Here is a 16,885-nt window from a genome sequence, read left to right as displayed (position 1 = left end):
AAGGTTCTCTATCGCTTTGTCTGCTCTATTCCTCCTTGCCCTCACCTCTGAAAGGGAGGGATCTCTTATCATAACAAGCAGCAAAGCTATTTATGAGAATTGATTAAGGGTAGCAATAGAAGAGTTTGTCTTATAAATAAATGAGCTTCTCTAAAGACTATAAAGACCTGGGCACCTGGGTGACTCAGTCTGTTAAGCATCAGACTCTTGGTTTTGGCTCAGGTCATGATTTCATGGTTTGTGGGTTTGAGCCTCAAGTCAGGCTCTGCGCTGGCAGCCCCTCTCCCCCCTTTCACTCTCTCTCAAAATAAATAAATAAACTTAAAAATAAAAAGACTCTAAAGACTTAAGAAAACACCAAGGGAGGGCTATAACGTTCTACTGTCACCACCACAGGGTGAAGCCTACCTGGACTTACTTGTTGGTGGTAACTGCAGGATGGAAGCAGCTTCCCCAAGTCAGGGGAAGGATAAAAGTGGGAGAATAAGAAAAAGAGATTTCTTATTAGATTTATTATAAGAAAAATCATCTTTCTTTTTATAAAGTTTATTTATTTTTGAGATGGGGGCAGAGAGAGAGGGAGAGAATCCCAAGCAGGCTCCATGCTGTCAGTGTAGAGCCTGACATGGGGCTCAATCCCATGAACTGTGAGATCATGATCTGAGCCAAAATCAAGATTGCTCTATTTTTTTTAAGAGTTGCTTTAAAAAAGAGATAGAAAGAAAATATGCATGAGACAAACATGGTAACCTGAACACAGACTAAACATGATGATGTTAACAAAATCAAGAGTTAGACGCTCAACCAGCTAAGCGACACAGGCGCCCCTCCAAGTATCTTTCTGAGGCTAACTCAATTTGTTCTGAAAGACACCCAAAAGAAATGGAAGAAATATTTTGCACCATGCCCAGGCCTCAAAATGTGCTGTGGATCATGATTATTAATACTAGGTTCTTAAGTGACAGCACACCTTTCTAGGTGGCGTGGACCTTAAAAACTGTCTCCGCTCAGATGGGATCTCCTGTAAAGTACTCATGCATGTGCTAAGCATGAGATCCATACTCTGTGGAAGTTTCTAGGCCCTAAGAAACTCTGTCCTAGCTAGTCAGGACCTTTATCATCCCAATGATCCTGGCAACTCTTAATGGCCCCAAAACATCCCAGTCATACTATCCATGTCCCTCTGACACCCCATCTCCCTTGCTTCTTCTCCATACACAAATGTACTGCCATGTTGATTTCTATACAATACAAACTGGACTTCCCTGTAATTGCCCCTTATTTACACTCTTTACAACCCCTATAACCCTCTAGGTTAGAATTAGAACATCTATAGGGAGATTTACTGCTGCAGAAGAAGAGAAAAGTGAGTTGTTCTACCTCAGGGAGTTCTCCTAAGGTAACCAACAGTTATTTTAACACCTCGACAATAGGATTTGCTCTCCACACCCTCACCTCTTTTCCTACTCCATCCCAAAAGAATGAGATCCTCTTCAAGCAATACATAAAGTGTAAATGATAAACTGCATAAATCTCACATAACCACTTAGGAATTCCAGTGGGAAGGAAGGAAGGGAGTGAGGGAGGGAAATCTAAGGAAGAAGCTTATTTGAGGGGTATGTGGGAGATCATATTATGTGGGTAGCCTTTGAAATTCAGAATTCACCACTAAGAATAATTCTACAGAAAAAATTTCTAGACCCTGTCCTTGGTTTAGAATGTCTTAAAACATAACAGAAGATGCCCAAGCCTGTGTAATATTGAAAAAAAAAAAACATTAAGTGACAGATTGTGCTAACAGCCAAACACTATTTCTTTCATTTAGACTCTTTCCAGTAAGTTAGCAGGAAAACTAGAAAAAGTCGATGTGACTGTGGGTGACTTTAGACTTGATCAATACTATGTCATATAGCAAAATAAAAAACCTGAGCATTATAGAGCAATATATCTTTTGTTCATCCCAACTTCAATAATGGCGGCACTGAAACTGTCATCTCTAATGGAAGGTCTGCAGACTTCTACATGAGCTGATAATAATCACAGCCGTGGGCTTGCAGATGCATGTGCACACACATAGGTCTAAAATTGAACTGCCACAAGGAAAAAAGAAATTGGAGAAAAGTAGAATCTGTCTATAATCCATACTCTTTTAGTAAAATGTCAGCTTATAAGATCTGGTGACCCCAACAACTTGGGCCTGCATTTCTAGATCTAGGGGTCAAAGCTTCCCTCAAGACATACATAGGTAAACTGGTAACGAACAGCCTTGGGTCCTAGTCCCAGCCCTATACACTCTACCCTGCACTGTATTATACTGATGCAAGGGTCTTGAGTCCTGTAGATTTGGACATGTATCTTGGCTTTATCTTTTGCTAGCTGGGTAAACTTGAATACCTTTGGTTGCCTAACCAAACCCAGCACTTCATCCCTCTTTCTTCCTCATTAATAGTGTCCTGACTTTACTCAGTTATCTACCTCTTTCCTGTGTATTTCATACGACATAGAGGAAACTGTACTGGGGATGTAGGTCTCAGTTATCTAAAAGTCATTCAGGGAATAAAATGATTTATTTTTCCAGGAGGGGCATATTACCCAAATTGACCTAATCTAATTTAAGGAAAGCATTAGCAGTTTCCCAAAAAGAAAACAAAATCACTGTAGGTATCTAAAGTAGGAATATTTAATACTGGAAATGAATGAATTAAATGAATTCATTGAATGAATATAAGGAACAAAAAGGAGGAGGTAAGGCACCACAAGTTTATAGTCCCCTGGGCTAGAGGAGTAAAAGGGAAAATGGAATTACAACAGAGTTGATGTTATCCAGAACTCACAGTCACTGTTACTTAGAGCCTTTAATCCCTGTCACCATAATTTAGGTCCAAGAATTTTGGAATTGCAAGACTTCTATAGACTCCAAAGTTCTAAATTAGTTGTATTGGACAGATCCTGCCACAAGTGCAATTGTTGTCTAAGTGGGGAGACAGATTCCTAGTGTTTGCTAATCCATCATCTTCCCAGAATCCTTCCCCCCTTTTTATTTTTAATTGTGGTGAAACACACTTAAGATAAAATTTATCGTCTTAACCATTTTTAAGTGTACAGTTTATTGGTATTAAGCACATTCATAATGTTGTGCACCCATCGCCATCATCCATCTCCAGGACTGTTCCATCTTGCAAAACTGAAACTCTGTACTCATTCAAAAATAACTCCCCATTCCCACCAACAGTGTGGAGGTTCCTCAGGAAACTAACAATAGAACTCCCTTATGACCCAGCAATAGCACTGCTAGGAATTTACCCAAGGGATACAGAAATGCTGAGGCATAGGAGCACATGTACCCCAATGTTCATAGCAGCACTCTCCACAATAGCTAAAACATGGAAAGAGCCTAAGTGTCCATCAACAGACGAATGGATCAAGAAGATGTGGTTTATCTATACCATGGAATACTACATGGCAATGAGAAACAATGAAATCTGGCCATGTGTAGCAACATGGATGGACCTTGAGGGTGTTATGCTGAGCGAAATAAGTCAGGCAGAGAAGGACAAATACCATATGTTTGCACGTATAGGAGGATTAGGAGGAACTTGACGGAGGACCAAGGGGGAGAAGAAGGGCGGAAATGGTGGGGGAAAGGGAGAGAGGCAAACCATGAGAGACTCTTGAATGCTGACAAAAACTGAGGACTGATGGATGTGGGGGGGAGGGGGGGATGGGCATGAAGGAGGGCACTTTGGGGATGAGCACTGAGTGTTATGTGGAAACTAATTTGACAATAAACTATTTGTAAAAAAAAAAAAATAACTCCCCATTTATTGCCCCCTCTCCACCCCAGGCAACCACCATTCTTTCTGTCTCTGTGAATTTGACTACTCCAGATATCTTATGTAAGTGCAATCATGTCGTATCTGTCTTTTCCTGCCTGGCTTATTTCACTTACGATAATGTCCTCAAGTTTCATCCCTATCACAGCCAGGTGTCAAAATTTTCTTTCTTTGTAAACTGAATAGTATTCTGTAATGGTTAATTTCATTTGTCAACTTTATTGGACTACAGTTGACAAATGTTAAAATTATGCTAGGTGTGCCTGTGAGGGTGTTTCTGGATGAGAAACATTTTTCTGGGTGTGTCATTGAGGGTGTTTCTGGATGAAATTAACATTCAATCAGTAGACTGAGTCAAGCAAATTGCCCTCCCTATTTATTTATTTATTTACTTACTTATTCAAATTATCTATCTATCTATCTATCTATCTATCTATCTATCTATCTATCTATATCTAATCTCCTATTGGTTCTGTTTCTCTGGAGATCCTTGACTAATATGTATTTCATTGTATGTATATATCACTCTTGGAGATACCTTTTCTTTTGAGTAAAATAGGAGCTTTACCATATGGTCTAAATCATTAAAATAACCTACTTTGGATTCCAGTTATAGGAAGGCATACATATATCCCTCCAAAGAACTATTTCCCATACAGTGTTAAGCATGCTTAATGCAGAAAACCACAATGCTATTTAATATATGAGAAAATTATTTCTCCTTGGGATTTTCTGTATTTAGAAAGACCAACTCCATAGTGTTGGTAGTATTGCCTTTTCAATATATCATATTAGAAGGCCCATTTTCATAAACACTGGTTAGAACCTAAACAGAAATTCTTGTTGAGAGACTGAGAGATTCTAAGGCCTCCAGAATTCCTTTTGTAATCCCCACCATAAACCAGCCAACAGTGACTGCCCACATAAGCTTCCCTCTCATTTTTGTATCAGCTGTCTGGAAGCCACTGTGAATCCATCGAAGGAACCTTCTCACCCTTCCCACTGAAATTATTACTTCAGACTAGAGGCTGCTGGCTTGGGAGAAAGTCTTTTCATGGCTCATGTGTGCTTTCTTTTGGCTTAACGGATATGAGCATTTAAACACCAAGATGAATGGCACCATAGATATAGCAACCTTTAAAGCATTTGTCAAGAATCCAAGAAGTATAGATTATAAATTCAGTAATAAAGAGATTATTCCATCATTTTCTATGACCTGAAAAGCACCGTAAAAAGAGAATGTACAGGATGTTTGTGAATTAGTGGTATTAGAATACTACTACTGTCATGAGGTTTTCTTTTGCTCTATTGTGGATACTGTTGGTTGAACCAAATGATGCTATTATAATGACTACTCAGTAATGAATATGAAACTTTGTGACATCTGAAGAAATGCATATTTCTTGTATCTCACTGCACACCTGGTTCTTCTGTGTGGCCCTTCATAATCACGATCTCTTCATGTGTTGTATGGATGAGCTGGTGGGCTATGATTGAAACTTACACCACCAAGAATTTTCTTTCTCCACCCACCCAGCTGGTGGTTAAACCATTTCTCACCAATGAGAAAAGATGAACACACAACTCATTGCACAAAACTTAGCACCTGCTACCTACATTTTTGGCTCTTCATGTTTTCTACCTTGTGTATTTTTTTCAGATGAAACATCAAAAGTCTACTGCAAGAGGAAAACAGCCATATATCAGTTTCATCATTTCACTGATGCCCTAGTTGTATTTGCTAGTATGATTTTTCCTCCTTCTTCTCCAGATTTCTTCAGATTTTCTGGTGTCGTAGAAAGAACACTGGTTGGAAACTTAAGAAGCCTGGATTCCCACCATCCCCTGCTAGCATGAGCCATAACATTAGGCATGTCTTTAATTTCTCTATACTTCTGTTCCCTAAATTAGGGGCTTGAACATAATTATCTCCATGTCCCAACTAGCTCCAAAATTCAAATGACATGATTTTTCCTGCCAAAACCAGGGGTGGTGGAAGAGTGAGAGTATCTGTGTGAATTGCTCCCAACTGCCACGACGACAGGGTAGGCTTGGAATCCAGAGCGCCTTTTTTCAGAAAAGCTGTTTGTTCTGGGAAGGGCCTCTGGCACATTAACAGAAGAGGTTAATTAACCACTGCTCACTGCTCACCCCCAGCTATGACATACTTCCTTCAAGTAGGCAGAGCTATTCATGGGTAATCTACATATCAGCTGCTCCCAAAAGCAATCATTTTTTTTACTATGTGTAAACCATAAGCAGGACTCAACACAACCTGGGTTCCTCTAAAGGAGAAAAATCACTCCACAAAGCAAGACTGAACAACAGAGAATTTACTGAAGGGAGACTAAAGGGAGAATTTAGACCACAGAACAAACAAATATCCACTAGATAGCTCTGTTGCTTCCAAAGGCCCTGGCTGGTTATTTGCACAAGTTCAGGTGTTCTTTCCTTTTAACACTGTCTTCCCAACCAAATTATTATTTTCTTTGCTTTCTTTGATATGCAGGAAGCCTAAACACCAACCTGAGTTAGCTTCTATCAATCGGTTTATCAAACTCCCTTTTAAATAAAATTGACCCCCTATAAGAAATTCTACAAGCTGCCAAAAGGTTATTTTGCCCCTAAGTACTACACATAACTCTTCAACTTCTCTGATTAAGCCCAAATCATTTCCAAGTAATAAAGAGTATGAGAGACAGACTGTTGTATTAATAAGACCTCCCAGGTAGGCTGCTGAGGACAGGATTTCACACACAGTAAAACCGTACACACTGTTTATATTCTCTTTCAGATTAGAATAAATAAAACTCCATTGTGGCTAAAATCAACAACACAAGGAACAAGAGATGTTGGTGAAGAAGTGGTGAAAGGAGAACCCTCTTACACTATTGGTGGGAATAGTGATGCAAACTGATGCAGCCACTCTGGAAAAAAAAAAAAAACAGTATGGAGCTTCCTCAAAAAGTTAAAACTACCCTATGATCCAGTAATCAAACTACTGGGTATTTACCCCCAAAATACAAAAGCACTAATTCAAAGGGATACATACACCTCTATGTTTATAGCAGCATTATTTACAATAGCCAAGATATGGAAGCAGCTGAAGTGTTCAATGACTGATGAATGGATAAAGAAGAAGAGGTATATATACACACTGGAATATTATTTAGCCATCAAAAAGAATTAAATCTTAACATTTGCAACAGCATGGAAAGAACTAGAGTGTATTATACCAACTAAAATAAGTCCTTCAGAAAAAGACAAATACCACATAATTTCATTCATATGTGGAATTTAAGAAACAAAACAAATGAACAAAGGAGAAGAGTGAGGGAGGGGGAGAGAGAGATGAACCAAGAAACAGATACTTAACTATAGAGAACAAACTGATGGTTACCAGAGGGGAGATGGAAGGGAGGATGAGTTAAATAGGTGATGGGGATTAAGGACGGCACTTGTAATGAGCACAGAGTGATGTATGGAGGTGCTGAATCACTATATTGTACACTTGAAACTAATATAATACCATATGTTAGTTAATTGGAATTAAAATAAAAACAAAAAACAAAAACAAAAATCTACATTGAATGAAGCTTTCTACATCCCCATCACCATAATCAAATAGCTTTACTAGTTTTCATTTAATTTTGAACAAAAATTGACTTCATCTTAAAGACTATTTAACAGTAAAGAGCATTGAATATTTTTGTTATCAAGCACTTGACAATCCATTATTTTGTATATTTTGTAATATCACAATAATAATTTCATGACAGTATTATAAAGCTAGAGCTGTTTGGTACTCATAATAAACTCTAATAAGGTTTGCAGACTCACTCTGCCAAGAAACTAATGTGACAACATTTGTTTTCAACTTCAAAACCAGCAGAAAAATAAATTTAAAGGACAACTGTTTGCCCATAATTCCATGATGAACTATTGACAATCATATTTGTAAAATAACTCATTTTACAAACTCATTTAGTTTGTTTCTAAAACTATGCATACACTATGATTTTTTAAAAATACCATGAATTAAACTGTGAAGTAAACCTGAAAAGATGTGAAAATTATACTCTTCAGTTAGTGAAAGGTAGAAGGGATACAGCAATTCTGTATTTTCAGTGAACTATTAATGAAAAACAGTCTTTCTTTAAAGTTTTTTCTAAAGGAAAGTAAACGTACACATTGTTTAAACTTATCACTATAGATAAAACTTGTCAAAATTTAATACTTATTAATTTGTATATCTATCATTAAGAAAAAACATAGATAAGCATTGCTTCACAGCAGAGTATGGTAACTGAGCCCCTGGGTGTAGAGCCAGGTTATTTGAATTAATAAATCTTGGCTTCCATCCCAAGCATCATGTGATTTCCATGCTCTGTGATTCAACTGACTCATCTGGAAAATGGATGTAAGAATACTTTCAACACTGGGTTGTTGTGAAGATCAAATGCATTAATACGTGTAAAGAGCTTAGAACACTGCCCAAAACATTGTAAGTGCCCAATAAAAGTTAACTTTTATTCTTATTATTATTTCACAAGTCAGATATTAACACACCAATGACAGTACTGATGAGCTCCCTTGTCATTATTTAAACCAGCTGTGTTTCATTGCCTGCCTCACTAATCACATCTACCACTCTCCAGATCATGTTTCTACTATTACACTTATAAGGTTTTTACAATTTTTTGATGCATTCAGAATTTAATTTTTGATGAAGTGGAAGGTAGAGATCCACCCTTATTTTTTTATGTCTACCCTGTTTTCCCCATACCATTTTTTCAATGAATAACCCATCTTTCCTACATTTTTCTTATCTATTCGCTCTCTCATAACCTTAGACCAAAGGTCTTCAAAGTAAGTATATGAAGGTATATGAAGACTTTCTAAAGAGCACATAAGCATGGTTAGTTTTATGGCTATGTTGAAATCTTCAACTTCCATGTACTTTTTCTTAAAATCATCTGACAGTCACCAGCAGTCTCTTTTTTATTATACTTTATTTTTTAGAGAAGTTTTAGGTATATAACAAAATTGAGGAGTAAGTATAGAGTTCCCATATACCCTCTGCCCCTACATACACACAGCCTCTCCCACTATCAACATCCTCTACCAGAATGCTACATTTGTTATAGTTGATGAACCTACATTGACCTACATCATAATCACCCAAAGTCCATAGTTTACATTAGAGTTCACTCTTGGTGGCATACATTTTAGGGGTTTTGACAAATATATAATGACATGTATCCACCATTATAGTATTAGACAAAGTAGTTTCATTGCCCTAAAAATCCTCTTCTCTGTCTATTCATTCCACCCTCCCCCCTAATCCCTGGCAGCCACTGATCTTTTTACTGCTTCCACAGTTTTGCCTTTCCCAGAATGTCATAGAGTTAAAATCATACAGTATGTAGACTTTTCATATTGGGTTCTTTCTTTTCTATAATGTTTAAAAATTTTTTAAAGTTTATTTATTTAACTTTGAGAGAGGGAGAGAGAGAGAGAGAGAGAGAGAGCATGACCACATGAGTGGGGTAAGGGCAGAGAGAGAGAGGGAGAGAAGGAGTATCCCAAGCAGGCTCTGCACTGTCAGTGCAAGCCCAAGGTGAGGCTCAAATTCATGAACTCCAAGATCGTGACCTGAACCAAAATTAAGAGTTGGATGCTTAGAGGGGCGCCTGGGTGGCTTAGTCGGTTAAGCGTCCGACTTTCACTTAGGTCATGATCTCGCGGTTTGTGGGTTCGAGCCCCGCGTCAGGCTCTGTGCTGACTGCCAGCTTGGAGCCTGGAGCCTGTTTCAGTCTGTGACTCCCTCTCTCTCTGACCCTCCCCTGCTCACGCTGTCTCTCTCTCTCTCCTAGAAATAAATAAAAAAACCATTAAAAAAATTAAAAAAAAAAAAAGAGTTGGATGCTTAGGGAACTGAGCCGCCCAGGTGCACCCAGATTGGTTTTTTTCACTTGATAATATGCCAAGCTTTGTTCATACTCCTCTTTCCATATTTCCTCCACTTTAACAAGAAAGACTTACCTCTTATTCCTATCTTAATATTACACATTGACAAATTCAAAAATAATCCTTTAAACAATTTCTTCTCTTTTTTAATGTTTTTTTTGTTTTTAATATTTTACTTCTGAGAGAGAGAAAGAGAGAGACAGCATGAGCAGGGGAGGGTCAGAGAGAGAGGGAGACACAGAATCCGAAACAGGGTCCAGGCTCTAAGCTAGCTGTCAGCACAGTGCCCAATGCGGGGCTCGAACCCACGAACTGTGAGATCATGACCAGGAGCTGAAGTCGGATGCATAACTGACTGACCCACCCAGGTACCCCTAAACAATTTCTTTAATCAACACACTATAATACATCCTCCCCCATCCATCTCAGTAAGAGATATATTCCCAATGAAGTTTACTTTTTAGGTGACAATAAACAAAAACCCCAAAGCAAATTATTTTACATATATGGTCATAGGATATATATTTGATGTGAAGAAGCACAATAATATTGCTAATAAAAGATTTCTTTAAAAAAAATTCTTTAACATTTACTTATTTTTGAGAGAAAGAAACAGAGACAGAGGGTGAGCAGTGTTGGGGAAGAGAGAGGAAGACACAGAATCTGAAGCAGGCTCCAGGCTCTGAGCTGTCAACACAGAGCCTGACATGTGGCTTGAAGCCACAAACCATGAGCCGAAGTTGGACGCTCAAAAGACTGAGCCACCCAGATGCCCCATAAGACTTTTTACATTAAAGCCTATTAGATTAGGATAAAAGTCTATAAAGATGTGAAATTAGAAAGGAAGTTGAATGAGGAAAAAGAAACAACATGAAATTTCTAACTGAGAGGAGCTTGTTTACTAATGTTTAAAATGGATGATGTTTCAAGTCACTGTGGAATCTACATTTCCATTGAAGGGTAATAAAATAGCTTTATTTTCGGGGCGCCTGGGTGGCTTAGTCGTTAAGCGTCCGACTTTCGCTTAGGTCATGATCTCGCGGTTCGTGGGTTCGAGCCCCGCGTCGGGCTCTGTACTGACTGCCAGCTCAGAGCCTGGAGCCTGTTTCAGTCTGTGACTCCCTCTCTCTCTGACCCTCCCCTGCTCACGCTGTCTCTCTCTCTCCTAGAAATAAATAAAAATATTAAAAAAATAGCTTTATTTTCAAATATAGATAGTTGCACTATGCCATAAACAACATCCTTTCCTGCTGTTTAAATTTTTAATAAAAATTTTAAATATCAATTTAAAATAATTTAGGAGAAATATAGCTTTTCAAAAAGCTTTTAGGGGGATTATGATTAAAAAAAAAATCTTAAAAGCATACTGGACTGCTTATTTTCTTACATCCCAACCACTTCTTCTCCCACCTCAAACATAACTGGAATTATTCAGGTACTTATAGGTGTGTGTGTGTGCGCGCGCGTGCACGCATGTGGGTGCACACATGCATGTGTTTAGGGGTACAAGGTACAAGAATATATAATATGAGTCCATTACATATGGACTGCATTTTGAAGAACATAGTCTTTGGCTTTATCCTTTTTCCTTTTTATTTTTTCTTTCTACTCAGCAACTTTTATGAAGGCTTAGAACCTTGCTGCTCAAAGTGTTTTCTGTGGATCAGCAGGTTGGCATCATCTGGAAGCTTGCTTTTTAGAAATTAAAACACTGAAGCCTGAGTCCAAGCTTTTGAAGGAGAAGCATCATTTTAACAATATATCCAGGTGATTTCCTTTTTTTTTTATTTTTAAAAAATTTTTGAGAGAGCATGAGCAGGGGCAGAAGAATAGAGAGAGAATCTTAAGGGACATGGGGCTCTATCCCATGATCCTGGGATCATGACCTGAGCCAAAATCGAGTCAGACGCTCAACCTACTGGGCCACCCAGGCGCCCCTCCAGGTGATGTCTATGGACATTAAAGCTTCAGAAGCACTAGATTGGTGGCACCTAGTTGTCTAATTGTCTAGAGAGTGTCAGCCACACCCAGTGAGGTCCCAGTTCCTCACTACCTAAATTTATTTTGGATGTTCCATGATGACCAACATCTCATTACTCATACTAATGACATATATTTATAGACCAATTAACAGGGCACTTTCACATACATAATCTAATTTGACCCCAACTACAATCTTCAATTTAGAACAAAGTGCTTTCTGCAAAGAGCACAAATTCAATTCCACCAATGTGAAGAGACACGAGTATAGCTTCCTGAATTGTTTTCAAAGATGAGCTTACTCTAAGCCTAAAAATTCATTTGAAGTTATTTTCAAATTTAACAACATCAATACTATTCATTCAAATATAGTTTGTTGTTATATTCCAGAATATTTTAGAAAAAAAAACATAATAAAGTAGTGGTGTGGATTTGGGGGTGGATTGGTTTTATTGTTAAATCATAAAAATCTAGATCTGGAAAATGCGTTAATAAAACTACATTAAAAGAGGTCAAACAACTTGTTCAAGATAGATTCACAAACAAAACCACATACAGAATGATCTGATCAATCAATAAAGCATTTTTAAAGGTCTAATTGTACCTGTACTGTCTGAGGTTCTAAGTAAAGAAATAAAAACACTTGCTATTAACTCTATATCAGTGTTGTTTACAGTTCACCCTTTATGCATCAGAGAGAATACTAAATAATAAAAGATCCATCCTCATCTTTAAGGAATTTTTATTTTCAGCTTAAGAAGAGACTAAATTGAGAGATCAAAGAAACAGGTAAAATTACAGGGCAGAATATGGAAAAGAGCTATACAATTTAATATTGTATGTCTCAAAGTGATGTGGACAAGCACAATGAGGAGGGATTAGTAAAATAAAACTGAGATAAACATTTATTTAATGGCTTTGTAGTTGTTTCCTTTTGGGCCCACCACTTGTTATTGGGCCCACCACTTGTTATCGGGCTGCCAAAAAATAAAAATAAAAAAAAATAAAGACTACAAGCAGGTGGGTAGAACAAAAAGGCATTGGGAAAAAAAGCAATGAAGAAGGTGCCTGCAGAGATGTGGCACTTAGTGACCATTCTACATGGAGGGTCTGTATGAAGTGAACTACAGATAAGGAATCGATACACTAAATACTGATATTTTAACCCTCCCACCAGGAAGTCGCTCACTCATTTTTAGACAAGTTATTTTCAAGGGATCATATCTGTTAAATTGTACTACTTAATCTTCTTTGGAAAGCCTGTGGATCATTGGGATTCTACCAACATGTCTCCCTGAAATTTAAGAAACCCTCTTCTGGACCAGAAGTCAGACAAGAGCTTTGCAGAGTTCTTTTTTTTTTTTTTTAAATGTTTATTTATTATTGAGAGAGAGAGAGAGAGACAGAGCATGAGCAATGGAGAGGAAGAGAGAGAGGGAAACACAGGCTCTGAAGCAGGCTTCAGGCTCTGAGGTGTCAGCACAGAGCCTGACGCAGGGCTTCAACCACAAACCGTGAGATCATGACCTGAGCCAAAGTCAGACACATAACTGACTGAGCCACCCAGGTGCCCCAAGAGCCTTGCAGTTTTAATGGGTTGCTTTTTTGTGCCAAGACTGTGCTGTCACAGAGATGCTAGGAGCCCTGTAATAGTTTCAAACCTCTTGTGTGGAGTCATAGTGAACTCATAAACAAAGCCCATCTTTGGCTTCAATAGTTTATCACTGAGTTCAAGTACACAGCTCCTCGAGCACAGCAACCTTACCTTACCTGTAACCCAGTACAGGTTGTAACAACCCTCTCCCTCCTACACACACAGAGTAGCCACCAGCGTGTCACATCTCCGAGGGCATCTTCTCCATCGCTTATTTCCCACCCCTTCTTGGAAATGGGCTTGAACTGTTCCCTTTACTTCTCTGTTCTGCCCACCCACCCACAGTCATTCTCTTTTGGCAGCTGGAAAGGACCTGGCACTCCTGATGTAACTACCAACAGCTTTCTGCTTCACCAGATTGGGTTCTGACACCATGCTCTGCTGCCAAGGGCCCTGCCTCGCTCCAGCTGTTCCCTTATTTCTTCTCCAGCAGCGTGACACCCACAGTGAGGGGCGGGGGAGAACTCATCCCCCAGCATCCCTGTTTCTATCCTTGGGCTCCACTGGACGTTCTAAAACACCCAACACAAACATGTGCTTCTGAGTAAAGGGTTTTTACAGAGTTTGGGCTAATCAAATGAGCACAATTTGTTTTGTGCTTTGGGACAGAAGGAACCTTGTTAACTGGTATCACAAGTCTTGAGCCAAAATAGACGCTAGAGCCTGAGGGGAGTGGCCACAGGGTGACAAGGCTGCTTTCATGAGCCACATGCTTAAGCCTGCCACTGGCACAAGTTGCTAGACAGACCTTGGATCTCTCTCTGATTTTTATCTATGGCACATACAACATCTCCACAAAATTAAGGGGGGAAAAATCCCACCACTCTAACTATAGTCATTGGTTTAGGTTTCATATAATTCTTCCCAGTGCTTATTGCCCTAGATTAATTTTTATAGAAAGTTAATCAACTGGCTTGTAGGTCCTTCAGAATAAAGCTAAAAGTGTTGCCATTTAAAGGCACTCCATCAACATAAACCCTGATCACCTTCTCTGTGCAAAGCAGAGCTTCAAACTGCCTGCTGAAAATCTGATTGCCAAAATATTGACTAATCTCTTACAGAAAAATAGAATGCACTGAGCAGCTTGTGAAATACAATTTGGATGGCTAAATATATTGTGGGTTTTTTGGGATTCTGTAAAGATTCCCAATTCTGAACACATTTTTTTATGCATCTTAAATTAATGGACTGGCTCTATGAAACTTGGTACTTTGCTTCACCTTGACTGACTTTAGTATTCTTCATATTATTGTAGATGATGAAAACACCATCTGTCCTTCTAGAGAAGGCTTTGAAACTATTTTGAATAAAGAAGGGTAGTTTCATTGAAGTTTTACATTATTTATATAATGCTGGCAAAGGTTCTGAAAAATAATTTTAAGTTTTCTCATAAAAAGGATGTATGGTTATTTAAAATAAAATGATATTTTCTAATTTAAAGATCTTAAAACTTTGTTTCAGAGAACGTGAAGCCTCAAACTTGAAGTCTGTCATAATGATGTTAGTGGTCCTTTTATGCAAAATATGATTAGTAATATATTTTGTTAGGCATAGTTAACACTCACAGTTCCCCTACCAAGAAGGAGAAAGGCATCAAGTTAATAAATGTTTTACCTTTGGCAAGTTACTTCATTTATCTAAGCATCAAAATCCTCATCTACTCAGAGTTGTTGGGAAAAGCAAATGTATGGAAGTTGCTTTGAACAGTGCCTAGAATACAGTAGGAATGCAGATGTGACTGTGAAGATTACTTCTGCTAGGTAGCACAATGTAGGCTTGTGATGCCAGGTAAATACACTTCCATTTTCATCCTGGTCTTGCTTTTCTCTCATTTATTCAACATTTACTAAGTATCTGCCATGTTTCAGGCTCAGGCGCTATACACAGAAAAGTGAATGAAATAGATTCTCCTCATGGAACTCTAGGAGAGACATGGGCAGGCAAATAGACCACCTGAAATGCATGCCATAAATGCTCTAGAAGCATATAGAGTGCGGACTCATCCCAGTCTGGGGTTTCAGGAAAAACTCCTTCCTGAAACATGAAGAATGGTTAGGAGTTGGCCAGATAGAAGATGTGGGGTAACAAGGGATACAGAAATGCTGAGGCATAGGAGCACATGTACCCCAATGTTCATAGCAGCACTCTCCACAATAGCTAAAACATGGAAAGAGCCTAAGTGTCCATCAACAGATGAATGGATCAAGAAGATGTGGTTTATCTGTACCATGGAATACTACATGGCAATGAGAAACAATGAAATCTGGCCATGTATAGCAACATGGATGGACCTTGAGGGTGTTATGCTGAGCGAAATAAGTCAGGCAGAGAAGGACAAATATCATATGTTTGCACGTATAGGAGGATTAGGAGGAACTTAACAGAGGACCAACCAGGAGAAGAAGGGGGGAAATGGTGGGGGAAAGGGAGAGAGGCAAACCATGAGAGACTCTTGAATGCTGACAAAAACTGAGGACTGATGGATGTGGGGGGGAGGGGGGGATGGGCATGGAGGAGGACACTTGTGGGGATGAGCACTGAGTGTTATGTGGAAACTAATTTGACAATAAACTATTTGTAAAAAAAAAAAAAAAGAAGAAGATGTGGGGTAAAGTATTTCATGTAGAGAGAATCCCAATGCAAATGCCTGGAGGTGAAAGAGAACTTGGAGCCTTTGAGTAACTGAAAATAATTGAATAAAGTTGAAGATTAGACTTAAAAAAGTGTTTACAGATGGGACTGGGAAAATAAACAGGGACTAAATTATAAAAGGTATTGTAAACCATGGTGTAGAGTTTGGAATTTTTCTTAAAGCAATGTGAAGTCATAGAAGGGCTGTATGTAAAACATCATGGTTGGCTTTGTTTTAGAAGCTTCATACATAATGAGGAAAATGAAGCTGAAGAAGGGAAGACTGGAGACTGGGAGGCTAAGTTGGGAGCCAATACAATAATTTAAAGAAAAGACAATAGTGACCTGAATTATGGTCATGACAATGGGGCTGAAAAGAACAAATGGGTTAGGTGTTTAGTAGATAGCCTCAGCTGGAGGTGGTGATTTATGAGAAGAAATGGATGTGATAAGAAAGGAGTCATGCTTATGGGATAGATGAAAATTGCCATGATCTGAAGAGGGAGGATTTATTTGTGTCCTCCTTCTATATGAAATGACTGAACAGAAAATTAATTAATTAAAATAAAACATTGGCAATATTTTCATTAAAAAAAAAAAAGAAAGGAGTCAAGATTGATACCCTGATTTACTGGCTACTGAGGTGCTGCTATTCACTAGATAGAGTGTACGAAAAACGAAGTTTGTGAAGAAAGATATTAAGTTCAGCTGAAGACACAGTGAATTTGAAATGTCCACAGAACACCTAGAGAAATTCAGAATCCAGAAGAGGTCTGGTTTGGCACAATAGCTTCGAAATAATTGGCACATAGCTGGT

General features: G+C 38.5%; 1 non-coding gene across 1 annotated transcript; it reads left to right on the top strand.

The window, feature by feature from the left end:
* The first annotated feature begins 16,473 nt into the window (after positions 1 to 16,473).
* LOC120238043 lies at positions 16,474 to 16,621 on the top strand. The gene has a single exon (XR_005530125.1). It is a non-coding gene; the product is annotated as a small nucleolar RNA SNORA29 (small nucleolar RNA).
* Positions 16,622 to 16,885: the final 264 nt, after the last annotated feature.

Source organism: Hyaena hyaena, unplaced genomic scaffold, assembly GCF_003009895.1.
Source record: "Hyaena hyaena isolate Hyena2069 unplaced genomic scaffold, ASM300989v1 scaffold_198, whole genome shotgun sequence".
Taxonomy (NCBI): Eukaryota; Metazoa; Chordata; class Mammalia; order Carnivora; family Hyaenidae; genus Hyaena; species Hyaena hyaena.
Note: the sequence above shows the minus strand (reverse complement) of the source record. Positions and strands in the feature narration are given on the sequence as shown.